General features: G+C 43.0%; 1 protein-coding gene across 1 annotated transcript in view; it reads left to right on the plus strand.

The window, feature by feature from the left end:
• The window catches only part of ANKK1 (ankyrin repeat and kinase domain containing 1), a 97,272-nt gene that overhangs the window by 9,734 nt on the left and 69,580 nt on the right, over positions 1-17,958 (plus strand). The gene's annotated exons all lie outside the window — the stretch shown is intronic.

The raw sequence follows: 17,958 nt of genomic DNA on the forward strand, positions 1-17,958 counted from the left end.
GCAGCCGATACGCGTCTGATTAGAGATATGTACACCTGGCAATTTTAAATATGACTAAATAAAAGAAGATTACAAATTTTACTCTGCAAGCAAGCGTGGATTACACTTTTTCCTGCATGGAATTTTTTGTTGTTTAAAGCCCAGGACCGAGGGCAGGTGAACCCACTTGAGCAAGCAGTGGATCGTGAGATATATGAAGTGAGGAAGCTGATAACACAGCACACTATATTCAAGTGTCTGTTCTCCGTAGGAAAGGGTGACCTGTTAAGATCACTCCAAGAGCACAAAAGGAAATCCTGAAAGAGATGACAAAAAAACGAAGGGTAACAGCAAAATACCTACAGAAGACTCTGTTTATGTGTCTATCTATCTATCTATCTATCTATCTATCTATCTATCTACCAAAAGCTTCTATGCCATGCGCTCAACACCTTTCTATCATAGTCAGTATTAACTTTTTCAGCAATTCCTGCTAAAATAGCTTTTTTGTGGGATGACCCAATCATTTAGACATAATTTCACACTTGCCCATTTTCCCTACTTCAATGCATCAGCTTTAAAGGGGTTGTCCCGAGGCAGCAAGTGGGTCTATACACTTCTGCATGGCCATAATAATGCACTTTGTAATGTACATTGTGCATTAATTATGAGCCATACAGAAGTTATAAAAAGTTTTATACTTACCTGCTCCGTTGCTGGCGTCCTCGTCTCCATGGTGCCGACTAATTTTCGCCCTCCGATGGCCAAATTAGCCGCGCTTGCGCAGTCCGGGTCTTCTCCTCTTCTCTATGGGGCTCCGTGTAGCTCCGCCCCGTCACGTGCCGATTCCAGCCAATCAGGAGGCTGGAATCGGCAATGGACCGCACAGAAGCCCTGCGGTCCATGAAGACAGAGGATCCCGGCGGCCATCTTCAGCAGGTGAGTATGAAGACGCCGGACCGCCGGGATTCAGGTAAGCGCTGCGCGGGTGGTTTTTTTAACCCCTGCATCGGGGTTGTCTCGCGCCGAACGGGGGGGGGGGGTTTAAAAAAAAAAAAAACCCGTTTCGGCGCGGGACATCTCCTTTAAGGATTGACTCTTCCTGCCTAATATATTCCACCCATTGATATGTGCTATTGTAAAGTGATAAAGTTATTCATGTTAGCTATCAGTAATGTTATAGCTGACCAATGCATACATATACAATAATATATACAAAATAATGCAGTTGAGGACTGTACTATAGTGTAATTATGCTGATGAGGATCTGAAGTACATTCACGTAGCTTGCCGTAGATAGTGTTTGCTCAGCATGATTTCATAGCAGGTAATACTCGTAGAGATCTGGCTGTCCAGAGACACGCAAGTAACTTTGAATGGTGTTGTATAAAGGCAGCTATGAAAATTGAGAGCACTTACTGAATTGTATGCTTTGCCCATCCACAATGTTCAGGATGCTCTTGACAGACCACCAGTACAGAAGATTGTCTAATTGTCTGACAAGCATGAGCAGCTCAAACTGTTTTATTGTCCACTATCCAGAGACAGGTGGCAGCATCGTTACAGGCCCTTGTGTCTGTCGGAACCATTTCCAGGTGCTTGGCTGAAGGACATTTGGTCTCACAGTGCCGATTACATGTATGGCCTTTGACACCCACCTACCATTGACTTTGTTTACAATGGTGCCATGAACAATGAAACTGGACTGCTATGAAGTGGAACCAGTTTGTGTTCAGCGACAAATCCAGGTTTAGTTTGGGCACTTATGACGGCCATGTTCATGTCTGGAGACCTAGGCACTCCATTCTGACTTTGCTGTGGAGCAGCACACTGCCCCCACTGTTGTTGTAGTGGTCTAGGGAGCTATTGCTTATGACAGTTGGTCACCCCTAGTAGTGGTAGGAAGGACAACAACAGCTCAGCGATATGTTCCGGACATTCTGCAGCCACATGTGTTCCTCTTATGGCTGCTTCCAAGAGGCATTTTCCAGAAGAATAATGCTCGGCCACACACAAGGGTATCAGAGGAATGTCTCCACAACATTGCCACACTTCTATGGCCTGCCCGGTTGCCAGGTTTATAGCCAATAGAACATGTATGGAACTATTTGGGATGCCAATTTCGACAGATTATGAGTTTACAAGATCTAGAGGCTCAGCTACTTCAAATGTGGACTGATATGCAGTAGGGCACCATATGGAACCTGTATCCCTCCATGCCCGCCGGTATTACATCTTGCTCCCAAGCTAGAGGCGGTACAACAGGGTGCTAGAGCCTCCATTCCCCCTGTATCACATCTTTTATCCAAGCTAGAGGGTTGTACAACAGGGTACTAGAGCCTCCCTTCAAGTATTCCATTTTCTGCAATAAATTATCCCTTTGCTCTGATATTGTAATCACCTACTTATATCAACGTTACAATCACACAGAGAAAGTTTCATTCAATTCTGACAACTCCTTTTAGATGCTTGCTTTTGTTAACAATTGTATATATCAGTATTTTCAGCAAGTCTCTTCTATAACAAGAAGCTGGAGGATCATACACCATGTTTGATGTGACAGGTTCCCTTTAAAGACATGTAAACCGCATGTGATGACAGCAGTATTATACATGGTGCATGGTAGCTCAGGGTACAAGGATCTTCAAGCATATCACATTGTCTCCTCTGCTGCCTGACTCCCAGTGGATACCGCAGTTGCTTGTCTTCTATATTTGCTTATACAGTTCTTCAGATGAGATGAATAGAAAATACCACTGGTGCCAGATTTACGACCCAAATTAAGAAACAAAATATTGGGAAATGTAAGCATTCACTAGACACTAATGATACCAGCTCCGAGAAAGGAAGTAGCATGTGAGCATCCAACTACAGTGGTCCCTAAATATACAATATTAACTGGCTCCAGGACAACCATTGTATGTTCAAAATATTGCATATTGATGCAATAACTCTATGGAAAACTGGGAATTGGTCCCAAAGCCTCCAAAATGTTCACCGAAAGCAATACGAAATAAAGTTTAAAGAAAAGGGAACATAAGAAATACAGATAAAGCAAGTCTTTACATATAACAGTCAGAAAGAGCTGCTGGAAGCTGTAAATCACTTTCTGTGTAGAGGACAGGAGCTTCTTCAGGGGTCGGGACAGAATATACAGTGAATCAAAAACATACAGTAATATGGAGCCGCTCATCCTGGCACAGGTAAAGGGCAGCACTGATAATTTAGTAGCACTCCATATTGTAGAAAGGCGTTACTAGATAGACCCTTCAGTACTATGTGCATTTACCGGTGAAATGCCCGTGCTGATTGGCTGGATTTGCCAGTAAAGTGCACGTGCCACTGATCTGGAGACATTGTATGCTGAATCAGGTTTTAAGTTACAATGGCTGGGAAAGACCATTGTATGCTGAAAATATTGCATCCTGAGGCCATTGTAACATGAGGGATCCCTTTACTGACTGCTCATTAATCACGTCCTGACAGGGCTTCCTGTGCGACACTACTTATTATGGGGAAACATGTAATATTACGGCATTTTGGCATTGGTAATGGGGGAGCTCCACCTTAAACTATTCCCGGCTTCACTCTCTCACTGGTACTAGTCATGAGGGTCAGCTCTGGTTGGCACTGTATATGGGGTTCTACACGGTTGTTATGAGTGGTGTGACATAAAATGTTATATTATTTCTAACTTCTTCTTAGTTGTCTCGGTTTTGTGTGTGAATAAGGTGAGCGGTAGCTGGTTTGCACGTAGTTTTTGACAAGTACTTCATGCTGATTGAGCTTTATATTAACTCGGTTGAGAGATTCTTGGTATGTGGGGCTAGTAACTTTATGAGCACTATGGAAAAGAATGCAGACTCTACTCTATACATAGCAACATGCACTTCCTTATAGCTTACATAGTTGGATATATGCAAATACAACTTCCAGGCTCGTAGCCAAATTCTTGTCTCCTGCCTTGGAACCTTTCCATGTAAATCTTTGCAAAACATTGTTGAAGACTTATTAGGTTGATGATAGTCAGCGTGATCTAATATAAAGCCAACAGATTTATACAGAGTGATCACAGGAACATTCCTTCTATATTCTGTACTGTGATATAATGGCACATTTATTGTCCACCAGGGTCGTAACTATAGGGGGTACAGGGAATGCAGTGGCACCCTGGCCCAGGAGCCTTGAGGGGCCCATAAGGCCTCTCTTCTCCATATAGGGAGCACAGTACTATGAATAAACCATTATAGTTGGGGGCCCTGTTACAGATTTTGCACTGGGGCCCAGAAGCTTCAAGTTACGCCACTGTTGTCCACTGCACCTTACTGCCCTTTAGGGGGGGCTTCACATGAGTCTATGTGCAAACATGCTCACCCCTGCACAACATGAAAGAGAGCAAGATAGGACTACAGGATCACACAGCACACAGTTGGTTTGTAGTATATAACCATGTGGACACATTGGTCTGAATAGGGGCTGTATACACAAAACGGCAGAATTTTAAGACAAGTGTTTTCGTTTTTTAATATAGGTTTACTAGAGTAATACAAAATTGTGTAAAAAATGCACTTAGTTTTAAGCCATTGACTAATGTCTAGCATGTGCTTTCGTGTGTATTGCTGCTCTTATTCGCAGGGCATAGATACTGTATGTATTCCTTTATCTTCTGCACTGTTGCTCAATCCATCCAAACATTACAAAATGCAGCTCCACCCTTTCGTCTTTCTATGCAATCACTGCTAGCAAAGCAGGAAGAGCAGAAAATGGTCTTTCAAAGTATGCAAATGTAGATGTAATTGTATGTACATCTGTTTAGCTAGTTTCCTCCTGGCACATGTAAAGCCATGCTATAATGTACATCACTGTAGGCCACAATTTGCATAGGCTGCTATGACTTCTTCGGCATTTGTTAGGTCAGTAGATACATTTGGTGTATGCAGTGAGAAGATTGCCAGTGCTTAAGCTGCATATACACTATATGTGCAGTGTGAACTTAGCGTGGTTTCACATCTGCACTGGGGGTTCTGCGTCCCTGCTTCATTCGGGGAGGAGGAAGGGGAAATCCCTGCGACCGAACGGCTCCCTCTCTGGCTGGAACCGAACAGCGTTGGATGGGCCCCATTGACTATAATGCCATCCATCCACTTTCCACCCAGCTCTCCAGCTCTTGGACGGAAGAAAAGTTGTCGCATGCTGCGCTTTTTTCTTCCAGTATTTTGAGCTACATCTAGGACAGAGCGCCCAGTTGGAGGTTCCAATGCAGATGTTAAACCGTCCTTTGCCATAGTGTGGGTGTAGATGTATATAGGTAATTAAGTATATGTAATAATAATCTTTATTTATATAGCGCCAGCATATTCCACAGTGCTTAGAAAACACTGGAGAACAGATACAAGAAACAAAGATAGAAAAAACACTGTCACATGTAGTAATTGATTGCTGGAAACAGTAGGGGTGAGGATCCTGCTCTAATGAGCTTACATACTACAGATAATGGGGTGATACAGAAGGTGATACAAGTTAAAGGGGCTGGAGATGTGCACTGTATGGCGAGGTGGAGAGTGTGGGATGATATGCACATAGACAATGGTCGGACTTTAGCCGTGGGATGGCTGAATCGGTATGACTGTAGGGGGTGGTTGATTACGGCTAGCAGGGATTGCAGTCCGTAGGAGCATGTTATCAGGTGGAGTAAAGAGGGGTTTGGTTTAGGGGATATGGTATACCTGCCTGAAGAGGTGCGTTCATAGAGCACACCTGAGGTTTTGTGTGTTGGGGATTGCCCGGATAGTTTTGGGTAGTGTGTTCCAGAGGACTGATGCTGCTCTGGAGAAGTCTTGAAGGCGGGAATGAGAGGTTCGAATTAAAGGGGCACTTAATCTGATTTCATTAGCTGAGCAGAGGGTGGGGACTGGGTGGTGGATTGAGATGAGGGAGGCAATGCAGTGCGGCGCAGTGCTATGCAGAGCTTCATGGATGAAGGTAGTGAGTTTGAATTGAATTCTATATTTGACAGGCAGCCAAATTGAACTTGTTGCTATAGTGTACAAGTGTGTAAGTGCATATGCAGTATGTTATTAAGCCTTTTGTGGGGACGCCATATGGTAGGATACATTGAGCACAGAGTTGTGAAATTGATTGAGTACAAGATGAGCCTGGGCCTACATTAAAAATAACTGCAGTCGTCTTGGCATAACATGACGACACTGGATATTGAGGTACTTGCAACACAACTTTACTTACAAAATTCAGACTTTGCAGATGTGAGATCTTAAACAGTTTTACCATAACATGGCTGGTGGTTGGTATTTGCTCTCCAACACTTTTTCTATCAGGTAATGATATGGCAGCAGGAAGGAAGCAGCCATGTAAATCTTCCACTCACTCTTCTGTTATCCGAGCTCACTTTGTCCGCTTTAGCACCTTTCAGTATTCACAGCAGATCTGACAAAGTCTCCATGGATTTCACTCCATCTATCTCAACTGGCACCGCCCTATAAAGCCTTCCTCACTTACAGCTTGGTCAATGGCTGGTGCCGACTCTCTCAATATATGACCTGATGTCACATCTTATATGACTCTCTCTAAACTCCATTCCCGCTTCTACTGCATGAGGTTTTCACTTCACCCCGGCACCATGAATAAAACACCAACCTTGCATGAAGTAAAGTTAATTACAACAAAACTTCAGTGTTACCCACAGAAAACACACAATATTAGCTGGTTACAGCTTCACTTTAGTATAGCAGGGGTGGGATGGAGTAATTTTTGGCCATAAGACGATCGAATACATTGTTAATTGAGAAATTTCCCTTAAAATCATTATGGATTGCAGCTTTGGGGGATTGTCTCAAAGTGCAGTGAAAATTTTTAAGTCCTGAAAGTTGTGGCCTCCATGGATCAGATTTATTATCTAGCACATCCCACAGATACTTGATCAAATTGACATCTGGAGATTTGAAGGATGTTTAGGTAGGTGGTATATGTCAAAGTGGTATGTGCCTCCAATGGCTTGTCTTCTTCCCATAGTATATCCTATTGCCATCTCTTCTCCAGGTAAGTGATGCACATACACCTGAAGGTCCACATGATGTAAAAGAAAAGATGATTCTTCAGACTAGGCCACCTTCTTCCATTTCTCCTTGAACTGATTCTTATGCTCACATGCCCATTGCAGGCATAATTGATGACAGACAGCATGGACATTCTGACAGATGTGTAGCTACCCAGCACTATGCACAGCAAGTTGCGATGACCTGTGTATTCTGATACCTTTCTATCACAGCCAGCAGCGACCGTAGATCTTCTGTAAGATTGTACCAGAGAGGCTAGCCTTCACTCCTCACATGTATCAGGTGCCTTAGGCACCCATGACCCTATTGCCTGTTCGCCAATTGCTTTTTTTGGACGATTTTTGATAGGTGCTAACCACTGCATTTTGGGAGCATCCAACAAGGCCTTGAAGATGCTCTGATCTACTTGTATAGCCATCATAATTAGGCTCTCGTCAAAGTTCGTTAGACTTTTACATTTTCTATTTTACCTGCTTGCAACACATTAATTTCAAGAACTGACTCTGTACTTGTTGCCTTATATATCCCACCCCCTGGTGAGAGATATTCATTTCACCTATCAGCGGTTTTAATGCCATGGCTTATCAGTAGTGTATACAGCATATCCCTCTCAAAATCTTAATCGTAAATTGCAATTAAGCTTTGCTTTATTCTACCCAAGAATGCCTCCAAACTCGGCTCCTTTCCTGGTGAAGGGACAGTTACATGAAGTATGAGACTGTTGGCAGGTAAGCTTACACCTTATACAAAGCACATAATCAGCTAACACCTATCGACATGCAGGCAAGCTTATTATGAGAAGATTTGATTAAAGGCCAATTTACACTGGACGAATGTTGGGAAAAACGATGCCTGACACTCGTCCCTGCACATACTTGCTCCCATGCTGTTACACAGGAGCGAGTATCGCTGGCATTGTTTGCCCAACATTCGTCCAGTGTAAATGGGTCTTTATAGTGTGTGATTCATCAAACATAGTGGAACCAGGGTGGTGTTACTACATCAGTCTGGTCCGCATGGCTGTGCCTCTCTGTTTGACTCTTACTTGTTGCCGCAAAAGGTCCCTGTGACATTCTCCGTTGGAAATCTCTCAGTGGAGCCTGCCTCTCCACTCTGCTGTAACATGTCTTATGGTGTATAGACTGATTAGATGACAGGGGGGGGGGGTCACCTGGTTGGCCAATCAGTCATGCTGTGAGTATATTTAACCTGGGTATGGTTCATTCTGTAGTCTAGCTGTTTGTGTGGCTCTCTGTCTGGATCCAGTTTGGTGTGTGAGTCTAGGTCTATGTTGTATCAAATAGGTCTTGTCTATTAGTGTTTGACTCTGGACTCTATATTCTGTTTGGTGTTGTTTGCGCTCCTCCATCGATAGATTTGCGGATGCCTGCACCCCTTCCATCGATAGTTGTGCGGACGCCTCAACCCCCTCCGTCGATAGGTGTGCAGATGCCTGCACCCTCCTCCATCTATGGGTGTGCGGATGCCTGCACCCCCCTCAGTCGAAAGGTGTGCGGACATCTGAACCCCCTCCGTCGATAGGTGTGTGGACACCTGAACCCCAACTGTCCATAGGTGTGTGGACACCTACCCCTCCTCCATCTGTAGGTGTGCGGACGCCTGTACCGCCTCCATCTGTAGGTGTTCAGATGCCTGTACCCCCTCTGTCTGTAGGATGCCTGAATATCCTTCATCAATAGTTGTGTGGATGTCTTAACCTCCTCCATTGATAGGTGTACGGACACCAGAACCACCTCACTTGATAGGTATGCAGATGCCTAGTCTGGTCTGAATATATCCCACCATCCATCGGTGTGCGGATACCTTAATGCCTCACTGTTCACTATTGTGTGAACTCCTAGTCTGAATGTATCCCTTCCATCTGTAGGTATGCAGATGCCTGATATGAATGTGTTCCTTTCATTTGTCGTGTATCCCTTTCATCTGTTGGTATGCAGATGTCTGAACCCATGTCTTGTTTGGTGCGTGGGGTGCATATATGACAATTGTATGTTGAGTGTCTATGTGGCTTATTTTACATCTGTTTAGTTCTGTCCTCTTTCCTATTTTCCATCTGAGGATGGACTAGGCCCTTAGGTACAAGATGCAGGGCTGTTGCTTGTCAGGATGTTTGCTTGTTTGTAAGCAGGGTCCACACCCTCAAAAATTGCTAGAGATACTCTTGCCTTTTATGTTTGTTGGTGTGGTCTATCTTGGAAAATTTTGTCTTGGTGTGAACCCTTTTTTAGTTCTTTTGTGCAGGCATCTTTTATCTGCCTGCATTATTTATGGTAGAACTCTTGAATTATTGGTACCGATGTAGCAACATTTAAGTTGACTGTGATAACTTTCTGCAACAAGTTATTGTAAATATTCAAAACTTATCAGTATGTTAACACAACAAAAGCCATTATAAAGCAATTGGAAGGGTAAACAAATGGCTGCACAGAAAGTGCTAATAAAAGTCAAGTTACGCTTTGCTACATCTGTATGGGCTCTCCTGAAAACAGCATTAACCAGGACTTTCTCTTGCTAGAATTATTTATACTGGCACTTTATTTGCTGACACCATCTACAGGAGGATATTCTGGTTGATAGAATTTAGAGGAGCCCTCTGATACTTATGAGGACATAATTGTGCCGTTAATGGGATATTGTTGCACTGATAATGGGTGCAACATAGCTGGTCTTCTTTTTCGAGGGTGACGGTGTGGGGGGGGGGGGGGGAGCACAGAATTTAGAGGTTGCATTTTCTACGGTCTCCTTATAACAAGTTCTTAAAGGCTATGCAACCCTTTGCACTCCTCTTTTTTAATCAGTGTGTTTTTGGAAATGAAGACCTTTTGTAATTGGTTTCAATAACAATTTCTGATTGTGTGATATTTGTGATTGCATTATGTTCCAAGGCTCTACAGACTGGGGAACTGGAATATACTGTATACGTGTGAAGGAGCCCTAAGATACAATCATGTCTTGCAGATCAGACACTATTATTTAACATGACAGGTTCCCTTTAAAGGGGTTGTGCCATTTCTAACTGTTTTGTTGTAGAGTGTAGAGAGCTCTATACATTGCACAGTGGCCTAGATTGGTACTGCAGGCTGAGTCCTATTCACTTCAATAGTATTCAATCTGCAGAACACAAGGTACACCGCTCTCCTGTAGCAAAACAGCTAGAAGTGGGATAACTTCTTTAAGGCAGAATTGTAATATACAGTACATGTAGAAATGGACCAAAGGAATGGCAGAGAAAACCAATTCATGATTTTCTTGATTAAAAAGCATTGAATTTGTGACTAATTTTATATTACGAACTTCCAGAACTGTATTTCTATGGCTTCTAATCCTAAATCACAAAACAAAATAAAACAGCCAGAAGTCAACAACTGTTTGTCATGCTTATGTTTGGGGTCTTTTTCCTTCTCCGTTGGCTCCTGTGGATATACATTTTCCTTTTCCACGGTTGCTGTGCAAGCTGTGTCGGTTTCCTTGAGTAAGATATTTTCTCTGCCTCTTCTCCCTTTCACAGTTTGTAGTCTCAGAGACAGAGAAATAAACTTTGGCTGTATCCCCATGCCATTTTGGCTGCTATGTACTGTTATACACAAGACTTATTTTGGGGCAGCTGAGGAGGTTTATAAACACTTGTAGGGAGCCTAGAGGCATGGAATATAAAAACAGTTGCCACTTTCTTCTAGTAAATGTATTACTGATTTACCGTATATACCGGCGTATAAGACGACTTTTGAACCCCGAAAAATCTGCTCTGCAGTCGGGGGTCGTCTTATGCGCCGGTAATACAAAAAAAAAAAAAAGTGTAAAAAAAAAAAATTTTATTACTCACCTCCCACGGCGTCCTGTCGCGCTCCGGCAGGATGTCGCTCGCTCCGGCAGGCTGTCGCTCGCTCCACGTCCCCGGCGCAGCATAGCTTTCTGAATGCGGGGCTTGAAATCCCCGCTTCCAGAAAGCTAATACACACGCCGGCAGCCATGACAGCATTGAATGGCTGTGATTGGCTAAAGCACACGTGGCTTCAGCCAATCACACTATTCAATGACATCATTGAATGGCTGTGATTGGCTGAAGGCGCACGTGTTAGCAATCACACCCATTCAATGATGTCATTGAATAGTGTGATTGGCTGAAGCCACGTGTGCTTTAGCCAATCACAGCCATTCAATGATGTCATGGCTGCCGGCGTGTGTATTAGCTTTCTGGAAGCGGGGATTTCAAGCCCCACATTCAGAAAGCTATGCTGCGCCGGGGACGAGGAGCGAGCGACAGCCTGCCGGAGCGAGCGACATCCTGCCGGAGCGCGACAGAACGCCGTGGGAGGTGAGTAATAAAATTTTTTTTTTTTCTCCACTGAATACCGGCGTATAAGGTGACAGTTGGGGGGTCGTCTTATACGCCCCGTCGCCTTATACGCCGGTATATACGGTATACAAAAATATAACAATACGTATTCTTCAATAACAAATTAATTGGACAAATAATGTCTAAGAACAGTTTTACATAAAATATCCCCTAACTTCATGAATAATTTATCACCTTCTGCTTTAAGTGCTCACATTGTTTTCTCAGTTTATACTTTTTGGCACAATTTATCACGTAACCTTCAAGTAATTTGACATTAGCAGATTCTAAATTTAATGGAGACCATAGGGGTTAATGAGCATGTACAGAACTAGTTAATTTAATGGATTTGTTATTCTCTGCATTTCATGCTTTTGACACTATTACTTTTAACGGTTGTCTTTTTAGGACTTTATTATGACTTTAATTTGTATGCAGAATTAGGTCCAGTTACTTTGGTCATCATCATTGGACTCATGCCTCGTTATATATTTTATGTCTTTGGTAATTTGGAAGTTTCAAGACCTCTATTTCATATCTACTAATATTACATCACACAGATAAATCACCACAGCTGATATGTGAATGAGAATTGAGCTATAAAAAAGCAATTATCTTCAATTTTAAATGAATTATTAAAGCAGTTTCATCTGCAGCACCTTCCAAACAAACATTCAAAAAAACTGAGGGAACAAAAAAAATATAACGGCGTGCAAGTTCAGACTACACAGGGTTGGCTTGTACTCTGTTACCATGGAAAAGTATGTGGCCATCTCTTAAGCTAGGTATACACGGGACAAATGTCTGGCAAATGATGCCCAAAACTCGTCCCTGTTTGTCCCCTCTCCCATGCTCCTGCACGGGAGCTAGTAGCGCTGGCTTGCTCACAGAGCGGCCAGCAGGGGATTGGGGAGGCTGCAGGTGCACGGGAGCTAGTATGTGGGGGGACGAGTATCGGGCATCGTTTGCCCAACACTCATCCCACCTAAAAGGGCTTTTATTGAGTTCCGTCATACCCATTGCAGATGCATAAAATCAAGTACACAGCCATGCAATCTCCATAGGCAACCTATCATGGGTCACACTGAAGAGCTTAGTGACTTTACATATTATTGTCATAGGATGCCACTTCTGAGTTCCTGAAATTTCTGTTCTGCCCTAGTCAGGTGTAAGTACTACTGTTGTCTAGTGGAAGAGAAGAGGTAGCAAAAGCACAACCATGAAGCGGTAGACTTAGAGGTACAGGGGCAAAGGATGAGAACATTATTCTTCCACTATATAAGGCACTCATAAGGCCCCATATGGAATACTATGTATAGTTCTGGACATTGGTGCTCAGGAAGGATGTTGCAGTGCTTGAGGGGGTCCAAAGAAGGACAACTAAACTAATAAATGGAATGAGAGGACTGGAATATCCAAAAAAAGGCTTAGGATTATTAGAATTAGGATTATTCACCCTGGAAAAAAGACGGCTAAGGGGCGATCAAATAACTATGCATAAATACATGAGGGGACAACACAAGAATCTCTTCCATGATCTGTTTATACTCAGTACTATGTCAGTAACAAGAGGGCATCCGCTACGTCTATAAGAAAGCAGGTTTCATTACCAACACAGAAGGGGGTTCTTTACTGTAAGAGCAGTGAGACTGTGGAACTCTCTGCCTGAGGATGTGGTGATGGCAAAATCCATAGAGGAGTTTAAGAGGGGACTAGATGCCTTTCTAGAGTGGAAGGATATTACAGGATATGGACATTAGGTGATCAGCGGGTTTGTAGTTCTGGGCCTTACAGTCAGGTAGGAACTATCAAAGGTTGATCCAGGGATTATTCTGATTGCCATTATTAAGTTGGGAAGGAATTTTCCCCCAAATGGGCTAATTGGCTTCTGCTTCGTTGGGGTTTTTGCCTTCATCTGGATCAACTAGAGGGTGGAAATAGGCTGAACTAGATGGACATGGTCTTCATTCAGCCTAACATACTATGTTACCATGTTACTATGTTATGTTACTATGTTAGACTATGGAATTTTGCAAAGTGGATCTTGGGGTGCTGAAGCCGATAAAGGATAAAAATAGCTTTTTTTCTTTTAATTCTATGGGGCTCCTTTTCATGGTTTTGACCCTTATTTCCAGTGACGGATAATGGTAACACTACAGTATACAAAGGCATTTCAGACAATTGCATGCTTCCAGCTTTGTGGCAGCAGTTTGGGGAAGACCTAGTCCTGTTCCTTAATGACTATGTGTTGTGTCAGTTTGAGCTTGACTGTGCATTTGGTCATCTTTGACTCTGATGGGTATGTCAGCTTTTGGTGAACACTTGGGGGCAATTAGAGAGGGTTTTTAGTTCCCTCCTGTTCTGGGTTCTGTGCTGGTCAATGTCTGTGTAGTCTCCCTGTCATGAGTCTAGCGTGGGACTGGAATCTTGTGCTATAGCTACTTACTGGAAGATATCGTACTTCATAAATAGCAGAGGTCTGGTACACAGGATAGCAGTGCAGTACAACAGGTTTAACTGAATAGCTCAGTAGGTAGGTCTGCCACTCGGAGTGCAGGAGGTCGCATTTTTGAATCCTAGACAGGACTTCTCTGGATCTGGTTTCTGTGTTTCTTTCAGCAGCTCTTTAGATAAGTTCAGAGATTTATTCTTTGAGGTTTTCGATTACTCTTATTGTGGTTTTTCCTTTGTCATTTATCAGGGTTAGTGAGTGACACAGACATGAGGGTGGATGTGTCCTTATCAGGGCAAGCCATCCACAAGTAGGCAGGGATTGTCACCCTCTAGTTCCTCTTAGGGAAAGTTTCCCTCCTTTATTTTTTCCTCGTACTGCAGGGGGTTCCTAGTAGTGGTGTGACCATTGCAAGAGAGTTTATATTTTGGTTTGCAGTTATTGCACACATGAAGCAGACATGACACATTGACCAGCCTATACCGTTCTGTAAGGTCTCGTGTGTATTGTGGATCCTACAGATCCCTTGTCTAATCAGTTCAAGGCATTAACAGTTGAAGTAGTCAAAGTTAAATGGCAGCAACTGGTTCAGTCTGTCTCGGTAAAACTGGAATTACCAGACCGATTTTCAGGTAACAGACAAAGGTTTACTATTTTTAGGGAATCCTGTAGACTGTATTTTAAATTGCGCCCCATTTCTTTGGGTGATTAGAGTAAAAGAGTTGGTATCGTGATTTCTAGATTACAGGGAGACCCGCAGGCTTGGACCTTTTCTTTATCCCCGATCTCTGAGGTTTAGTCATCTGTGAATAGTTTTTGTTTTCCGCTCTCAGACTGATTTACGATGACCCAGACAAGGTGTCATTGCTAAATGGGAAAATCAGGGCTTTGTGTCAAGGTGGATCTTCCATTTAGGTATTTTATGAAACTGAAGACAGTCTGTATAATATGCAGACCCCCTCTTCCCTTCACTTTAAAAGGTGCGGCCTCCAGACGTCTTATGTCTTGTGTGTGTGTCATATGGGTGATGCCTGACACTGTTCCCTATGTCAGCACGGTGGATGACTCTCTATTCCCATGATGTGAGAACACTAGACTGGCTATGGTTTACCATCTGTATGCATGTGAGCTCTGGGTATGGTTCCTGTTATATGTTGCATGCACAATCTGGTATGTTGGTGTGAACAGTGACGTGTGTGGTATGCCTGTGTAAGTGGCTAGACATGTACTTTATGAGCAGTCCTGTTCTATGTGAATCCTGGTATGTTGGTGCAAACAGTGACATGTTCTGTTTGTGCAGATGTGTGGTGAACTGTCCTGTTCTGTGTTCAGTCTGTGAACAGTTGTCATGTCCTATATGTTTTGTACACTTCTCCGGATCCTTAATCAGGGATAGCCAGGTCCCAAATAAAGACAATGGGGCTGTCCTTTCTGGGACAATCACCCCACTTTTAGGCAGGGTTTCCCACTTTCCCTGATTAGTAAGGGACAGGGGTCCTTCCATCATTGCCTGGAGATTTGTGCCTGCAAATACTATAGGCGTGTTTGCAGTTTTATTTGGACACCATCATGCATCGATATGGAGGCGTGGTGCTGTAGTGTGCCAAGCGGACCTAACAGACAGTCCCTTTGAGAGTATATACAAGACAGCCTAAAAAGGGGCATATTCTCATTCTCTGTTGGCCACAGGGATTTTTCATGAAGAAAAAGGATGGTTGTTGCCTTGTTTAGATTTCAGGGAATTGAACAAAATTATGAAACAAGACCCATATCCATTGACACATATCCCAGATCTTTTTAGTCAGAAATCTGGGGCTAGCTGGTTTACTAAATTGGATTTACAATGTGCTAATAGTTTGATTCTGGTCAAGAAGGGAGATGAATGGAAGATGGCCCAGAACACCCCAGAGGAACATTTTAAAGCATGGTTATTTTTTTGGCCTAACCAATGTGCCTATAGTGTTTCAAGCCTTGATAAATGAAGTTCTACATGAGTTTATTGGTCACTTTGTACTTGTATATTTGGATTATACTCTTATTTTTCCTCCAGACTATGAATCTCATGTTTGCCTTGTTCTCCATGCACTATGCAAGAATAAAATGTTTGCAAAAATAGAAAAATATGTCTTTGCTGTTCAAGAAATTTCCTTTCTGGGTCATATTGTCACCCTGAAGGGATTCAGGATGGACTTAGAGAAGGTTCGGGCAGTTCAAGACTGGGCAAGACCAGAAAATGTTAAAGCCCTTCAAAGTTTTGGGGGATTTGCCAGTTATTATCGCAAGTTCATTTGAGTTTTTTTGGGGGTGCTTAAACCTCTAACGGACATGACTAGGAAGGGTTGCTTCCCATTCAAAGGGTCTCTGAAAGTATTACAGTCTTTTCAGTTGTTGAAAACAAGTTTTGCGACTGCTCCAGTCTTGGAGCAGCCGGAGATGTCCAGACCTTTTGTGGTAGAGGTGGATGCTTCATTGATTGATGTGGGAGCTGTTCTTTCTCAGGGCACAGACACACTGCGGAACCTTCGTCCTTATGCCTTTTTTCTCACGAATGTTCTTTACTATTGAACAAAATTATGATTGAGGGGGCAAAGAAATGTTGGCCATGAAGTCAGCCTTTGAGCAGTGGCATCATTGAAGGGGCACAACATAAAGTGAAGGTGTTCTACCTTGAGATGGCATAAATGCTTAATCTGAGACAAGTGGGCTGGTTCTTGTTCATTTCACATTTCAACTTTGTAGTCACGTACTGTCCCAGTAGTGAAAATGTCAGGGCAGATGCTTTGTTCAGGAGTTTGACTCCAGCCATTCCAGATAGACCTTTGATGTTGGTTCTCACTGGCGTAGTAGTCTCAGCAGTGTCACTGGATTTGTTTAAACAGATTCATCATTCTCAGGATTGGGCTCCATTGGGTCTTCCTGAGAGGAAGCTTTTCGTGCCAGTACATTTGCGAGTTCTGTCCGAGATACACAGTTCGGTCTTTGCAGGTCATCCTGAAATAAATAATACTAGAAAACAATTAGCTAGAACCTTCAGGTGACCAGGGTTAAATAGGGATGTTTTTAGCTTAGTTTCTGCATGTGAGATATGTGTGAGAAGCAAAACACCTCGGACTCTTTCTGCAGGAAGGTTGTTACCAATGCCTGTTTCTGAAAAACCTTGGACTCATTTGTCCACCAATCTTATCACGGATTTGTCACTTGACTAGGAGAATAAAGCCATCTGGGTGGTGGTCAGTCACTTTAGTAAGATGTGCCATTTAGTGGCACTACCCAGTCTCCCAAATGTTATGATACTGGCAAAATTATCTTTTTCCCATGTGTACTCGGTTGTGAATTCAACTCTTCCCCTCTGTGAATCATCCTCAAACTAACGGCCAAACAGAAAGGTATAATTAAAACTTGGAGCAATACTTACAATGCTATATTCAGGATAAACAGAAGGATTGTTCTGAATTTTTGCCTTCGGCTGAGTTTGCACTGAACAATGGGTCTTTAGAATTTACATGCACTTTGCTATTTTTTTGTAACTATGGATTTCACCCTTGTTTTGGTTTGTTTACTAATGCACTTTCAGAGGTACCAGAGGAAGCAGCGTTTTCTCTTAAACGAGACGATTTGGGAGGAGGTCAACAGAAATCTCAAAAGGACCTTTAGTAATTAAAAGGGAATAGCTGATTGCAGGCATTCTGCGGGGGTTGATTTCTTGGTGGGAGACAGAGTTTGGTTATCTATCAGGGATACAAAAATAAATAAAAACAGTCCTTCAAACTAGCCCCATGATTTATTGGAACATTAAAAATCATTGAGAAGATCAATTTATTTTAGCTAGTAGCTTCTGGACTCCTTGAGGATAGCTAATGTGTTTCACAAGTCTCTACTAGAGATGAGTGAGCACCAAAATGCTCGGGTGCTCGTTACTCGGAACGAACTTTTCGCGATGCTCGAGGGTTCGTTTCGAGTAACGAACCCCATTGAAGTCAATGGGCGACCCGAGCATTTTTGTATTTCGCCGATGCTCGCTAAGGTTTTCATGTGTGAAAATCTGGGCAATTCAAGAAAGTGATGGGAACGACACAGCAACGGATAGGGCAGGCGAG

This window comes from Eleutherodactylus coqui, chromosome 6, assembly GCF_035609145.1.
Source record: "Eleutherodactylus coqui strain aEleCoq1 chromosome 6, aEleCoq1.hap1, whole genome shotgun sequence".
Taxonomy (NCBI): Eukaryota; Metazoa; Chordata; class Amphibia; order Anura; family Eleutherodactylidae; genus Eleutherodactylus; species Eleutherodactylus coqui.